A 16,834-nucleotide genomic window follows, 5' to 3' on the forward strand; every position below is an offset into this window, starting at 1 on the left:
AGCTCAGTTTGAGCTTTTTCTTTTCTTTTTTTTTTTTTTTTTATTATTATGAACTTGAGTATTTCTTATATACATTTCGAGTGTTATTCCCTTTCCCGGTTTCCGGGCAAACATCCCCCTCCCTCCTCCCCTTCTTTATGGGTTTTCCCCTCCCCATCCTCCCCCCCTTGCCACCCTCTCCCCAACAATCACGTTCACTGGGGGTTCAGTCTTAGCAGGACCCAGGGCTTCCCCTTCCACTGGTGCTCTTACTAGGATATTCATTGCTACCTATGGGGTCAGAGTTCAGAGTCCAGGGTCAGTCCATGTATAGTCTTTAGGTAGTGGCTTAGTCCCTGGAAGCTCTGGTTGCTTGGCATTGTTGTACATATGGGGTCTCGAGCTTTTTCTACCCAGGTAAAATTGCTGATAGCAGTGGCCTTGCTGGTGTGCGTCTGTGATCTGTGCACTCAAGAGTCACAGTAGGACGGCTGTGAGTTCCAACCTGGGTCACAAAGTGAGAACAAGGACCAACTGTCCACAGAGAGAACAACTGTCCACCTTGCTGTTCACTGGACTCCTCTACTAAGGGTGGAAGCGTCTGAGGATTTCAGATTGTTGCCAGGGACCCCGTCTTATCACGCAGTGTCATCATGGAGCGATATTGTCACAGCTTACAGCTGAGGCAGGGAAGGCGGAGAGCCAAGGGGAGCTGAGCCGGTCACGTGGCTGAGAACTTCCTTCCGCATTCCTCGTGCCTACAGTGACATCTCTCAGGAGGCACGGATAGAAGAGCTGGTCTATCTGCTGTCCCCTGGAGCAGGACCAGCTGAATTATACAGAGGCCAAGCAAGCCGTAGCCAGGAACCAACCACTTCAATGCGTGAGAGGCAGAGTGCACTTCATTTCTGCTGCAGCTTCAGACCTAGTTCTCATGCGGGCTCATCGCCGTAAGAGTGACGGATATGTCCCTATTCTCTGACAAGAAGTGTCTGTGTTGTCTGGTTTTTTTTAATACATTTTCATTTCTTGAAGGTACCAGAACAAAAGAGATAATGAAGGCAAAAACAAACAAATAAACAAACGCCTGGATGCAGCTAGTTGTCTCGTGCCAGGAACTCACAGTAGTATGCAGCTGGTGGTTTCTAATGAAGCTACTCCAGTTGTTTAAGCATCATGTTGGCCACTGAATGCCATTCTTCTTGGCTGTTAAGTTTGACGGTTAAAATGTAAACACTGGAAAGCTGTCAGTCTCACTGCTGTGGGCCTCGGGGGGACATTTCCGGATGACAGTATGAAATTTTTAAAAAGATGAGCATTAGTGTTACAGTTGAAAATTGTTGAAGAGGGAAAACACTACAGTTTGTGTGTCAGCTTGGTGCACGTTATCTATCCATGCGTGGACTTGTTCAGTGTCACAGCGCTGTAGCTGCCCCCTAGACTTCAGGCTTGCTTGTGAGCAGTGCCTTGGGAGAGAGTGCATCAAGCGGGTTCTGCGCTCATGGCCTTGCGTTGCTGTGCGTATGTGGACAGTTACTCACAAAGACCTACAAGTGAATGCTCACAGTCTTACCGAATTCCTTTTGCGGCATACATCACCCACAATTCTGCCCGTCCCCAGTTGACTCTTAAGTTACTTGAATGTGAAAGATAGTGTTTTCTGAGAATTGTATGTTAAACGCCATCAATTTTTTTTTTAGATTTATTTACTCTATTGTATGTGTTTGAGTGTTTCCTGCATGTAGACCTGTATGCACACTGCATACATTCTTAGTGCCTGCAGGAGTCAAGAGAGGAGGCTTAGGAACTAGTGTTGGACATGGTTGTGAAGCCGAGATGGGTGCTGGGAACCAAACCCAGGTCTCCTGGATGAGAAACAAATGTTCTCACTGCTGAACCAGCTCTCCAGCCCCTCGTGAATTTTTTAAAAGACTTGATTGAAAGCAAAGAGCAAAAGTTATGTTTGCAAAACAAGGGAGCATATGGCTATGGACATCGATCGGGATATGTGCAGGTGGGTACCGGTGCCAGCTGAGGCAGGAGGTATGAATACCCTGACAAGTTAACGCAGTTAGCGGCTAACACAAGCAGTTACGAGCTCCCTGACGTGAGTGCTAGGAGCTGAAATCCGGTCCTGAAAGAGCAGCAAGTACTCTGAATTGCTGAGCCACCTCTCTAGGCCCTGACCAGCTGGGTCGTAAATTTGGATTCCTAACTTAAAATCGCACTATAACTTGAGCCAGTTGGGTTGTCACACCATGGGAACGGCTCCATTGCTCCTGCACAGTTCTGGTGGGAGTGGAAAGAAGGAAGCTTTGTCCCTGGGAGAAGGACGACATACATTATAACTCATTCTGAAAAGGGCAGGAGGCAGACAGCTGCTGCCCTAGTGGGGTCAGCAAGGGGGAGGGATTCGTCAGAATGCCACAAAGTGACCACAGAGACAGGCATAACAGCCCCAGGTTTGTCTCACATGCTGGGCTCCCCTTCTCTGTGACTCCTGTCTCAAGCAGCCACAGCCCAGGTGCTCAGAGCAAGCCAGCTTGGGGCGCTCTGTCCTGTTCCTCGTGTGACGACATGTGAACTGCTGAGGGTGAGCCTGACTTTTCAGCAGGATGCTCAGTGAAATGACTGCTGTGTGAGGGGAGCAGTGCCTGAGTATCTGGGCCACAGCATTGAGAAAGTGACAGCTCCATGTAAGAAGCTTCGTGACCTACCTGTCGGTCCTTCCTTCCATACCACACTGGCCTCCAGTGTTCTTCTGGCTAATGTGAACCATTTCAAAGGTCTCAATTAAATCCTCTGGTTGTATTTGTGATACTCTCTGTATATTAAAAATGTTGAATTTTGGATGAAAGTAGGCAGATTGTTTAAAAGTTTATTATTTCGGGGCTGGGGATTTAGCTCAGTGGTAGAGCGCTTACCTAGGAAGCTCAAGGCCCTGGGTTCGGTCCCCAGCTCCGAAAAAAAGAACCAAAAAAAAAAAAAGTTTATTATTTCTACTGGAAACACTGTTTTCCAGTCTAATTCCTCCTTGCCATGAACACTACAAAGTACACTACATCCTCAGTTTGTTTTAAAGGCGGTTGGGATAAATGTGGTTGTAAGACAGACAAATTCCCCAGGGTTTAGCCACAGAGTGCTTGCCTGGCTCCCATGAGCCTCTGGGCTCTATTCCAGCACCACATACACTGGGTGTGGGGGCTCACATCTGTAATCTCAGGAGGATCACAAATTCAAGGTCACCCTCGGCCACATAGCTGAGTGGACGCATCCAACTACGTGAGGTCCATCTCAAAATTATTACTTAATAAAAGTAAGAGAATTTTTTAAAAAAACTAAGAATTGTTGAGCGCTCTCTTTTTTATGTAGTGATTTCTCCTTTGAAAATTGTATAGGTATTGGGATGGAGAGATGGCTCAGTGGTTAAGAGCACTGACTGCTCTTCCAGATGGTCCTGAGTTCAATTCCCAACAAGCACATGGTAGCTCACAACCATCTGTAATGGGATCTGATGCCCTCTTCTGCTGTGTCAGCAACAGCATACGCATATACATTAAATAAATAAATAAATAAATAAATAAATAAATAAATAAATAAATGTTTAAAAAGAAAAGAAAATTGTATAGGTAAAAAGACTAAGACTAAGGTGTGGACACCTATAACTTGGGTATGTAAAGCTCCCACTGTGTGCTTTTTTAAGTCTGAAGAGCCTTCAAAGTACATGGGGAGTAATAAATGAGATACTGCGGATAAACAGCTTTACAAAACCATAAGTACACTGGTCGGTACAGACTTCTCTAATCCTCAGACCCAGTTCTCTTCTGGAGACAAATACTGCCTGCTCACTGCTGCTAGAACACAGTGCCAAGCAGGCATCCATCCTTCCAACCTCATGGTGGTGATGACAGCTACCCAATCCGGAGACTACGAGTCCTGCTGTAAGCAGTCCTCAGAATTAGGCACAATCATCTCACTAACTGTCGGTTTAACCTGTGAGCACGACAGGCCACTAGAATCCTCAGGAGAGAGGTGAAGAGAGGTTTTCTTTTCCTCACTTGTGTTCTGCTTTGATTTCTCTCTGTGAGATGACACGTTTTTAGACGGCCATTGTTCTAGCTAGTTTTATGTCAGCTGAGCACCAGTTTGGATCATTTGGGAAGAGGGAGCCACCAGACTGGCCTGAGAGCAATCGAGTGGGGCACTTTCTTGATTGGTAACTGACGTGGGAGGCCCTAGCTCACTGTGGGTAGCGCCTCCCTGGGCTGCTGGCCTCCTGGGTTCTGGTGAAAGGAAGCTGGGCTAGCCAGGGGGAGAGAGCTAGTGAGCCGAATGCCCCATGGCTTCCACCGCTGCTTCTTCCCTCAGACTCCTGCCCTGTTGAGCTCCTGCCCTGGAGGATAAATTACTTGAGGTAACATGAAGTAAACCCATGGCTCTTTCAAGTTGATTTTGGTCAGAGTGTTTTATCACAGTAATAGATACCCTCACTAAGATACCCATTAACTACTCTAAAACTTAATTAACTTTAAGTATATTAACATTCTTATCTACATGATGTGCTTATTGATTATTGTTTTATGGTAGCATTTCTTGGCGTTTATTACATTAGAAAAGCAAAACAACGAAGTTAGAAGAATTACTTATTCACGCCTACTGTTCTGTGCTGTACCTCGAGTCTCATCCAAAACTATCAGACCAAAAACTAAATTGTGGGGAAACATAAGACAGGGGTGTCAGGCTAGAGGAGGGGAGCAAAGCATGCTGGGAAATGAGTGTTCCTCACAGTGAGCTCTCGGGAAGGGTCGCCTCCTAGCAGACCATGCACAGTACTCAGCCTGCACACAGCAGGTCATTCCCTCCACATCTCACAAGAAGTCACACCGAGACAATGCACCTAGAGTGACAGCCCTTCTAAAGCAATACGGAAACTAAGAAAAACCCCCAGCTGCTAAACCAGTTCTTGAAGGCATACGGATATGCACGCTGAAATTAAACAGTTTTCCATATGTCGTTGTATATGGTATTTACTGAACCGGAGGAAAATTTGAGTTTAGCTGAACTACATTCAAATTGTGGCCCTTAGAAGCACCTGGGGGAGTATTTCACACACATTGTGATGCACTTTACAGCTACAGGTACAGCTTTTCTGTGCAGTTACCCCAACAAGTAGGGACTGCCTGGCCTCCTGTAGCCTAATCCAGGCCTGTGATTCACGAAGCTTCATTAGCAAAGGAAAGGAATGGCCTCAGGTGTGACTAAGCAAGTCCTCTCTGTGGCCAGGAATACAGTTCCTGTTCACCAAATGGGGGAAGGAGCGCCAGCTCACGGGACAGGACATGACAACTCAGATCCCTTCTGTAAATGACGGTTTGAAGTGGACTTCCGTTTGGCTTCAGTTTTCCACTTTACTTACATGGGCATGTGATCTAAACTGAACACAGATCTGCGGTCACACATTTTCTGCCTGTTAGGCTTTCAGAGTTTGCCAGATGCTTTTTACCAAACACATCTATTCCTTCTCAAATGAATTTTACCATTCAGTTACATTTCTGTAGCTAATAAAATGACTTTTTTCTTCTGTAAGCCTACCCAGGTAAATAAAGATCAAAGATGAAAATACAAGCGATAAAACTAAGAGGCATTGTAAATTATCCCATGATTCATTGCACGGGCATTAAGAGTTGTGTGATGACTTTTAGCCCATCTCCAAATTGTAATTATGAGAAAACAAGTGGGGGCGGGGGGTAAATGAACCGTCGCTATGATGAAACAACACTTAAAACTACCCAGAGTTTGCACAGATGAGGGGACTGCAGCTGTGTGCTGGAGAACTGTCCACACACACCCAGGACCTCTGTGGCAACCCCTCCTGACCCAGGTGTGTAAGCAGCCCTGCATGGAAGCAGGTCGTGCATGCCTGGGGCGACTTACAGTGTTAAGGAAGACCCTGGGAAAGATTCGCAGGCTGATAGAACTGGTTCCTGTCCTGTGTGAGCTTTAGAGTCTCTGAACCCTGTAAGATCACAGGGCAGAAGGAAGACCCCTTCTCTCAACATAGTCTGCATCAGTTCATGTAGTCGTGATTAGCACTTAAAGTTTGAAAACAAGAACACATACTTTAAACCAAACAGTTTTCTTCTGACAGTAGGAAGCTTTTTCCCCACCCTCATTTCAGGTCTAATGGCTTTGATAAAGTCAGACGCTCATTTCTGCTTCACGGATGAGATGCCCCTGACAGCAGGTAAAGTGGCTTGGCCAATGCTCACAGAGCACAGCTATGCCAAGCAGCCTCAGCTCAGTGTGTGACAGACACTTCGACAGCTGTTTGTATTTGAGCCAAGTCTGCCTCGTTTGGTAATTTGAGCCACTGAATTGCCTCGCCAAGGTCATCTGACTCGTGGTTGGAGTTAATATAAAAGCCAGACAGACAAGCAAAGCTGAGTTCCAGATCCGGTTCAAGCCGCGGCTGCCTGGGTTGACCTAGTCTCTTTGCCTGCCGCACAGTGTTCTGCAGAGATGGCAGAACCCACGTAGACCAGCTCTGCTCTCAGACCCCTGCCTTGCCTGTGGTTTATGTAGAAAGCTTACCAGGATGCTTTGCTGGGTGTGACGCATCTGTAGATGAGCAGAAAGTGGGAGAGTGCTGTGATCACTTCATAGAAATGTGTAGCTTCATCCAGCAAGGCAGCAGAAGACAGAGGCACAGGCGTCACCTCAAGACCCCTGGGACCCCTGATAATTACAGAAAGGTAAAAAGTCTTCTCATCCGGGCAGGTTGGGGGCGGGGGCGTGTTTAGGTCTTCAGGAGACAGCAGCTGGGCCTTAGAGGATAGCGAAGCTCAGATATACGGAAGCCGGAGGCGTGTTCACACTTAGGGAAACCGAAGGCATGGACATCCTTGGGAGAAACAAAAGCAGAAAATAAGGCGCTCTGTCTTGTTGATTTGAAGAAGCTGTGACCTTTCAGTCATGATCTTGTAACTGCCTGGAAGAATTAAGAACAGAATCCATCTGTCCATCACACTGAGGAAAGCCTGAGGCTTGATCATTTCCTGGTCAGTTTCATTAATAAACGAAATGATCAACCCTCAGTTTTTCCTCAGTGTGATCAGATAGGTTCTGTTCTTAATTCTTCTCTCACCAATACTTGGGGAAAGGGGATGTGAAGTTTTACATACTGACGTTAATTTTACAATTCCACAGAGTATCCAGTTTCATCACAAGCATGACTTTAAAAATGCTATACAGATAAAAGGTAATGACTTGCGTTTGTGATATGGTGTGGTTGCTGGAATAAAGCACAAGCACTCGTGGCTTTTCACCATCAGTCCCAGGCAAATATCTCTGGTATTAAACAAATACAGTCTATTTCCCACGATCATGCCATTTGGAGTATATTACATCTTCAATATGAAGTTAACATATTCTGCTTGAAATGTCTTGATTGCATTACATATTCCAAAAACTCCAACCACTGCAATAAAACTGCTACCTCAAGAATAATGTGACATGATGATGTGACATTTATATTAAATGTGATTTTCACCTATTGTGTCGAGTTTTCTGAAATTATAACCAACTGTAATTCCATCGAGCTCTGGTTGCCATGTAAACTTGGGAGTGAGCTGAAGTGATCTGTCATAAATACCCCACTATGGAATTTATTTGAAATGCATTGTAGCATTTTTAATAATACAAGCTTAGCATCATTCAGGATGAAGTATTATATTGTTACATAGCATAATTCAGAAATGTTTCCATGTTACTGTCACCATATTGTATTAATTTCAATTTGATGTTTTCATTGTTAACACTCTCTGTACTTCGTACACAGCACTTGCTTCGTACCTCTGGGAACTGTGAGTGAACATAACCCATTATTTCTGTGGGTAGGCGCAGCAGGGGAAAGAACCAGGGCTTGCAGACTACAGAGATTATCGCAAAGATTGCAATGTTCATGATAAGTTAAAATGTGCAGAGTCGACAAACTGACCCTGGGCCCCGTTTCCATGCAAGAGGTTTGTGTATCATTCTCATAGCTGGTCACACTTCTGCTCATAAGCTCCTGGCCTGTCCCCAGCTACAAAAGCATAACCAGACCAAGCAGAAGCACTTAGCCAGACAGGAGCAGTGGGATGGCCTCTGAGGGTAAGCGGCTCCCTGAGCAGAGAGTGAAGAACGTTTCACCCAGTATCTTACTGATGTAAGGTGGCTCATTAATCTGCTGTTGGAGGGCTTTTGCTTCTTTACTCCAAAGTCTTACATGATGAGTTATTAAAGCCAATATATTACACCTTTAGTGCACTTGAACTGGGGTGACTGCAGTCCCCTAGAATGACTCTCCTCTAGAACAGTGGGCCAATCTAGAAAGAACGTCTGTTTAACATCTTAGTGATGTCAGCTATTCATGCAAAGTTTACCACTGTACAGATAGCTTTCTGGAGCAAAATGGAGGACTCCCTTCACTAGCAGGGCTTCCCCTTCTCTGACCTTAACCTCTACACCTCTCTACTTGTGGAATGTCACATAGCCTTGGTTAAGATTCAACTTCCTTTCTCCCTAAAATAACCCATTCAGCTAGCACCCGAGATTCCTGGAATGCCTCTCTATGTTAATAAGGTATCTGGTACCTTAAGCCTTCATGACCTTTGCCCATCCTGGATATTCTGACCCCCGTCCCCTTGAATCACCCCCAAAGTTGATCTGTCTCCCCTGGTCGCAGCTGGCCCTGATGTGTCGTCATCACATAGGCTCACATTGCTTCCAAACCCCATCTGTCATCTCTGCTCATTTGCTCTCATGGACCAATATCACCAAAGATCCCCGGGGGCGGGGAGGCTCACAGATGGATTAATATTCCCGCACCTAAGATCAGTGTGTGGCTCCGGGTAGAAAGATGAATCTTATGTGACATAGAGAGCCATGCTTTTCAGGTCCAGTGTCATGAAATGATTTACACTACTAGCAGTGTAATAGTTAGTCAGGAAAGGACCTGATCACCTTTTCTCATTGAAGGTCAGTAACGAATTCATTGTCTGATTTTAACATGAAAATACTGGACTGCCTGGCCTCTCAGAGCCTATCCATGGTTATGTGGTGGCCAATTTGAAATTCTATAGTAACAAAAATTCCCCCCCCCCCCGAAAGAGCCCACTGACTCTTGCCTTCCTAATGCTTTCTACACAGTGTGCGTCTCAATCCACTTAGCCCTCATCTTCCCAGCTGGCTTTTCTGCTTAAATGTATATGGTGGGACTCGGTTACAGAATTGCTTAAGCCATTCCAATTGAATGCCTACCGAATCCCTCTCAAACAGACCTCACAGGAAGAGTAAATGTTCACTCTCCCTAACCATGAATTATATATTGTGTCTGTCTGTCTGTCCACTGCCAACCTTTCTCTTTTTTTTGTAAAGCTGCAAATCAACCCCAGGACCATACCTCTGCTAGGCGGTCACTTGGTTTGTAAGCTCAAAGCATTTTGTGAGATACTTGAAGGGAATAAAGTATTTAATAGGAAATGCTTTAGGGTGTGTGTGTGTGTGTGTGTGTGTGTGTGTGTGTGTGTGTATGTAGACTAGTGTGAGTGCTGGTGTCCGTAAAGGCCTGAAGAGGGTGTTGTATTACCTGGGTGTGTCAACTGGAGAGCCACCTGGTGTGGGTGCTTGGAACCAAACTTAGATCCTTTGCAAGAGTAACAGACACCTTACCCACTGAGCCATCTCTCTAGCCCCAGAACACATTTGGAGGACTGACCTTTTTCCCTGTAATGGGAGACCACTTGCAAAGATATTGCCAAGTGGGACCTTACCCACACTGCAGAATTATTTCTGGTAGTGGAAAGCAAACACTATTAAAATTTAGAATTATATGTGTTCATTTTAACCTATTGTAAGAAAATATACACATGCCCACACCCGGACTCCCAAGCCACGGAATTTTGCTGCTCAGCAAATGTGGGCCACTCCTCCCCCGTCCTGATCCAGCATTTTACCTTCTCTTGTTAATTGTCCTGCTGCTGTCTTCATTGCCCCTGGAGCTGACAGCATACAAATTCAGCAGGGTGTTTTCTCTCCTTCTAGTCAAATGTTATTCTTTGAGGAAAAAAACAGAGCAGTCGATGCATAAGGAAGGAAGTACGGGTACCCTCCTCCCACACCACTCACAGGTGTGCGGCATAGGGCCAAAACCGAACAAAGTGTGTTACATCACACATACTGAGGAAACGGCACAGTATGCACTTGATAATCTGCTGATTCTAGCAAGCAGTCTCAGGACTCACAGAGCGAGTCACTTGGCTTGGGGACAATTACGTTGGGTGACAATCACTAAGAAATAGTCCTAGATGTCTGCTTAGTTGACAGAGGAAGCTGACGACCATTAACGGAACACCTCAGAATGGGGAAAGGTAATGTAACCCAGAAGGCCTGGAACAGAGCAAACAGCTGATACGAGGATCCTGGCCAGAACTGACGTGCTGCTTATATGAATTTGAGCCGGTCATGCACCTGTTGGTTTCCCTGATCTCTAAATTGAGCATGATGGAATCCATCTCACAGCCTGTTGGGTCTCCATTAGAACACGGTATCTGGATGCCTGCTGTATTTTGAGTATACTCTAAGCTTGCTTTTATGTGACCCTTTTTGGATCTCCATGGACTCTTTGGAGAGAGAGGGTTGGTAGTGGGGAGAGAGAGAATGTGTATTCTGAGACAAGATCTCAGTGTGTTGCCCACAGGCAGATCTCAAAACCCTAGGCACAAACGTCCTGTCACCTCAGCCACCTCAGCCTCTGTGTGACAGATGCACACCTCAGGGCCCAGCTTAAGACAAGCATCTTTTGGTCACCATATTCTCAGAGTTTGTCTCAGTCCAGTGTACAATCACAAAGTGCCTTAGGCTGGTTGACTCAACATGAGAAATTTCTCTCTTATAGTTCTAGTATCTGAAAGTCAGTTTAGGATCGGGGTGCCAATGTTCTCAGGCTCTGGCGATGCTCCTAGCTGGTGCTCCCTTCCTTGAGGGTGAGAGTACTGTCTGAGGTCCCTTTCAAGTGACGTCCCATTCACCAGGGCTGTGACCTCCCAAAGAATTTGTCTCCCACTAACACCACTGCACTAGGAGCTGTGGCTACAGCAGATGAATTTGTATGGAAATTTCACAACACGCACAACCTATGGAAATTATTTTTAAGCTCCGTAGGGGGTCCTGCAGGAAACTTGTAGCAAATACAAAGAGAAAAATGGATCCATCTCAGCTGAATAAGGTATTAGCAGGATATGATATTCACACTATGGCTTTGCCTTTTGTGGTAACACTGGACACTGGGTGACTTTGTTCCATGTTCTCCTCTGTCCAGTAAGACCCTCTCTGTGTATGGTACACAGGATGTTCACACGCCTCCATAACAAGTTTTAAAGCAGAGTCGAACCCTCCAAGCCAATGGGAAGTTCACTGAGTTCTATTTTATCTTGCATGCATCAGGCTTGACTTCTCGTTATATTACATGTAATTAAATAAATTTCAAGAGAATATAACACTGATCGGCTGTGTTTTTTAGTGAAGGAGTATATCTATTGAAGATACAAATGAAGTCTGATGCTAGTTTATAGGTTTTTTTCATTTGAGGTTCTCTGCTTTCTAAAATAAACACATCCATCTATCTATCTATCTATCTATCTATCATCTATCTAACACACACACACACACACACACACACACACACACACACACACCTTGTATATGCTCTTATCTGGCAGATTGGCAGGTTTCCAGAGAAGGCCTTGTTTACAATATGGAGGTCCAGCTCACACTTCAGAATCTGCCAGTAAATCTTAAAGCCGGGTCGTATCTGTCTCCAGAGTCACGGCTGCTATGCCCTTTCCTTCCTGGCTTGCTACAATTCCCAGTGTGATTTTGCCCTTCCTACCTCACACAGATTGCAGTGTCCCTGCAGGGAAAGCTCCTAAGAAGGTTACAGATGCTGTCCTCTTGGTCGGCTGGACCAATGGCCGGCCAGTCTGGGAGCTCTGAGTCTGTGGGCGTGTGGTTCACCACAGCAGATGCCAGAATATTCAGCTTGATCATAGTGCAGCTCTGTCTGTCCCTACAAATAGATATATTTGGAGTTTAAGGTTTTTGGTCTGTTTGGGGTTTTTCTTTTCCTCTAAAATTATGTTATTTAACATAACCCATCCATCACATCTCTTGAAGGATTTTGGCATCGTGAATAGATAAGATTAAGTGGGAGAAGTATAACTTGGTTGATCCTTTCTGAGATCATGTTTGAAGTCTGTAATCTGACTTGAATTTTCACATTTGATCTTCAAGAAGAGTTGAACTTAGAACCACATTGTTGGGTTCCGTGAGTGACAGTGACAGCAGAAGTTAAAGAAGAAATGAAACCTGCTAGTGCCGAGCCTTGCAGGGACTTGCAGCAGCATGCTGGCCACTGCTCCCCCAAGCCTTTGAAAACAGGAGCAGATGCTTTACATATAAAGCTCTTGCTCGAACTCCAGTCCTTGAAATCTACATTCTTGCCCCAGTTTGTCTCTGCAGCAGCACTTTCTGAAAGCCAGTTCACCCACGGAGACTTGAATTTCTTACTGCACCCCAACAGTGGTATTTGGCACAATTTCAAACTCTGCCCTTGTGCTAGCCTATGGAGAGGCAAAGGATCATTTTGCCACGGGAGGGGGTCTTGGTTTCTGTCTCTGCTTTGACCCAGGTGTTGCTCTAATGCAGCACTGGCCTTGAGCTCACTATGTAGCCCAGGTGGGCTTCAAATTGATGGCAGCCATGCCTTAGCTTCCTGTGTACCGTGGCTCCAGTTGTGCTCCAAACCCATCAGGACGTGGCGTTTTCATGCTCCTGGGTGTTTTGTCAGCTGGAGGAAAACAGTGACGACGCCTAGTCCCCTCTCTGCCACTCTCCAGTATACCTGTCTCTCAGGATCTCTGCCAACCTCCCAGTGATCACTGAGTCCTGGGTAGAGCCTGACCACAACACCCAGTGTCTTCACCCCTGTGCCCTGTGAGGTCCACATCTGCAGTCTCTTTCCCAGAGGCCCTTTCTTAGTGGCTGTCTTTCGGCAGGTATCTTTGGTGCCCATTCCTTTTGCCTAGTTTATAATCAGGGCAGCCTACCCACCTGAAATAATGAAGGCCTGTGCTTTCCAAGCATTCTTGATATTTGCATATTGTTTTTATCATATATTAATTATACAAAATGGATTTTATTATATTTCATGCATGTATACAAAGAAATTCAGCCATTCTTACCCTCAATGTCTTTATGACATCAGAAGTCCAGTCCAATCTGACACTCTCATCAGGATACTTCTGTTGGGTGCTTAGCCTCTGTTGAACTTTTGCCTCTAAGCCAGTGGTGAGCTGTTGTAGTGACCCCCCAGCTATAATGTTATTTTCACTGCATACTTCATAACAGTAATTTCGCTGCTGTTATGAATTGTAAATAAATGCCTGTGTTTTCCAATAGTCTTAGTGTCTTAGTTAGGGTTTTACTACTGTGAACAAACACCAGGACCAAGGCAAGTCTTAAGGACAACAAGTATTTGAGGCCGGCTTACAGGTTCAGAGGTTCAGTCCATTATCATCAAGGTGGGAACATGGCAGCATCCAGGCAGGCATGGTGCAGGCAGAGCTGAGAGTTCTAGATCGTCATCTGAAAGCTGCTAGTGGAAGATCACTTCCAGGTAGCTAGGGTGAGGGTCTTAAGTCTACAACCACAGTGACACTCCTACTCCAACAGGGCCACACCTTCTAATAGTGCTGCTCCCTGGGCCGAGCAAATACAAACCATCACATTCCGCTCCCCAGCCCTCATAGGCTTGTTCAAACACATGAGTCTATGGGGGCCATACCTAAACATACCATGATACAAAAACATTTAGTCCAGCTTCCAAAGTCCCCATAGTCTATAGAAGTCTCAACAATGTTAAAAGTCCAAAGTTCAAGGTCTCTTCTGAGATTCATCCAATCACTTACTGCAATTCCCAAAGCAAGACATGAACCCAGCCGGGCAAACTTCCAAACTCTACATCTCCATGTCTGATGTCAAAGGGGTCCTTAAATCCCAACTCCATTTCCATCTCTGTTGACTGCGACAGACTCCTTTCTGCTGGGATGGTTCCACTCCCCGTTAGCAGCTTTCCTCAGCAGGTAGCCCACGGCTCTGGCATCTCGAGTCAGGAACTGCACTGTGACAATTCTACAAGGTATCTATCTGGTGATTCTAAGGTAAATACACTAGTATGTCAAAGTTTGCTGGGCACCCTGACGGCAGGGTGAGGCCAGCAGCCTACCTCATGCAGCAGTGAACCTGAGGACGTATAGTGTATGTAAGCCAAGCCGAGGCTGTTGATGCTGTGGTGCGAAAGCATCGGTTGACCAATCCTCTGCTTGGAGACTTAAAATGAGAGACATCACTGGTCATGCGCTGGTTTGACTGTTGAGTGGTGACAATCCATGGCGAGCAGGGAAGTCCCCGGGGACCCTTCAGCACAGGGAGTTTGGGTCAAGTTCTGCACTGGAAGCCCATTGCCTGCCCATGCCCCACACTGCTTTCCACATTGCTTAGGGACCAGCTAGGTCCTTATTCCTTTAATCCGAAATTATTTATCAAAATTGGTTTGCCCTTCTGTCAGCTAAACAGTGGAAAGGTCACCTGTTTTCAGACATCATTGCTGGCGAAGACTGTGAAGTCGTTTGTGTTGGTACAGATATAGAGCGTAATTATTATACTAGATATTCTAAGATTTATGGCACTGGCAGTCAAACACCACCTAAGGATATTGGCCCACAATGTAAACTTAACAAATCCAAATTATTTGCTCTCATTTTTAGCACATTGTGTTTAATAAGTTCCCATCCCATCCCGTGTATTATAACAGCCTTCATGGTGTGCTCAGCCTGGGATAGAGCGCCACACTGACTGCCTGGTGCCCGCGGTGATTTAACTGTGGAAGCTTTATTTAAATTCCTTATTGTCCCTTTTTATTAAAAATCAAAAATCTCTTGTCTGTGTTTTTACATTATTTCACTGAACTAAAGAGATGTAATCATTAACCAAATTGCCATCTTAAGCATTACATTGAGAGTGTTTAACATGCTCTAGTTATAAACAGTATAATTGTGTTTTTGGTGAATAAGCTGTCAGCCTAAAATAGAAATAAAATAGAACTCTCACAGAATTTTTCTTGATTCTAAGGGTTGTGCAAACCCTTAGCTAGCTGTGCATACAGAGATGGTCTTGCAGTTCAAAGACAAAGCTGTGTCAGGCACTGACTGACAGAATATTAGCAGCTTTTATATGATTCACTCTTAATGGACACATTGGAACTTAGGGAAGTAATTCCATAAACCAATACCTAAATGCCCTTACACAGGATGTTTCAGAGGATTTTAGTTGGTTAGTTTAAGAACTATTTTGAATCACTACCATAACTCACTCTCTGATTCATCGTCACCGCTCATTCAGACTGTACCTCTACATGTGTGTGCACACATGTATTCACACATATATGCAGAAGTTCTTTCACATGTAGCTTTATGCATATGCACAGCAGACTAATTTACTTACTAGAAGACATGTTCCATGAATAAAACCTTGGAGGTATTTACCACTAAGGCTACGGCTCACAGAAGGCTCTTAGAATGTATGTGTTCTAAATGTTTTATCATTTGAGAGTTTTGCATTGTAAATGTGTTTGGTTCAAACCTCCCTCCTGTCTGCCCCACTCCCAACTCCTCCCATTCCTAACCCTATTCCCACCACTAATCTCCCTTTCCAGTGTCATGTGCTCTTTTTTAAACCCACCAAGTCCACTTAGTCAGTGTCTGCAGGGCTGTGGGGCCTTTCACCAGAGCCTGTCAGGCCATTTCCAAAGCAAGCTGACTGCCCATCCCCAGCAGCCTTTTCAGCTGTAAGCACCAGAAATGGCGGGGGACCCTGGGGAGCAGGGTCTTCTGGATGAACTCGCAGCCCCTGTGGCAGTGGCACAAGATCAAGATCAAGCCGGGCAGAATCAGAATCCCGGCAGAGTCCCTCCCATCCGTCCTGGACTTTGCTTTTGCTGCCTCTCTGCCCCTCTGCAGAGCTTGGCCTTCTGAAGTGCATGCGTGAATTAATAAGAGAGTTAATCTTATGTTGTAATTGAAACACTCACGGGACACATTTTCTTCAGACAAAATCTCCACTGACGTGGCTCTGCTGTTGTATCTGAATGAGGGCGGTATGCTGGGTGGGTCCTATGACACCGTGATCTAAGGCATGGAAGGTTGCCATGGGGTTACCTTACGTTCTGTATGTAATATGTCATGCAGTATACATTCTTGAATTCATTATAATCAGGTTATATATTATATTACACATTTAATGTATACATGTATTATAGTTTTATTTGTTTGGGATGCTTGTATACACACGTGTGCCCATGGATGCTGGAATACGTTTTTCAGAATTCAGTTTTCTCAGTCCCCGTATGTCAGTCTCAGCACCTTTACCCACTGAGCAATGTCCCCTCGTCCTAGATCTCACTGCTCCATGGTCAGTTCTGTTCTACATCCTTTTTCATCCATGTTAGTTCTTTTTTTTTTTTTTTTTTTTTTGTTCTTTTTTTCGGAGCTGGGGACCGAACCCAGGGCCTTGCGCTTCCTAGGCAAGCGCTCTACCACTGAGCTAAATCCCCAGCCCCCATCCATGTTAGTTCTTAAGTGGATTCTTATAAATCCCACATATCATAGAAGGGTAGAAGGTCTGGGTGTTAACTAGGATGTCAGTAATGTCAAACATTTCACAGTATGTGGGCAGAATCTCCACTTGGGGTCCAAGTTCT

At 45.2% G+C, this 16,834-nt stretch overlaps 1 protein-coding gene and 2 long non-coding RNA genes across 8 annotated transcripts in view; 2 read left to right on the top strand and 1 right to left on the bottom strand.

Annotated features, from left to right (window-relative positions):
- The window catches only part of Ube2e2 (ubiquitin-conjugating enzyme E2E 2), a 277,992-nt gene that overhangs the window by 190,628 nt on the left and 70,530 nt on the right, over positions 1-16,834 (top strand). The gene's annotated exons all lie outside the window — the stretch shown is intronic.
- Positions 15-10,390, bottom strand: LOC148000811 (uncharacterized). Its single transcript, XR_015638209.1, has 3 exons — positions 9,975-10,390; positions 6,571-6,880; positions 15-1,526 (listed from the first exon to the last, which is right to left on the bottom strand). It is a non-coding gene; the product is annotated as an uncharacterized LOC148000811 (long non-coding RNA).
- LOC148000812 (uncharacterized) lies at positions 6,422-7,695 on the top strand. The gene is made up of 2 exons (XR_015638214.1): positions 6,422-6,731; positions 7,186-7,695. It is a non-coding gene; the product is annotated as an uncharacterized LOC148000812 (long non-coding RNA).

This window comes from Rattus norvegicus, chromosome 15 (assembly GCF_021556685.1).
Source record: "Rattus norvegicus strain SHRSP/BbbUtx chromosome 15, alternate assembly SHRSP_T2T, whole genome shotgun sequence".
In the NCBI taxonomy this organism is placed as follows: Eukaryota; Metazoa; Chordata; class Mammalia; order Rodentia; family Muridae; genus Rattus; species Rattus norvegicus.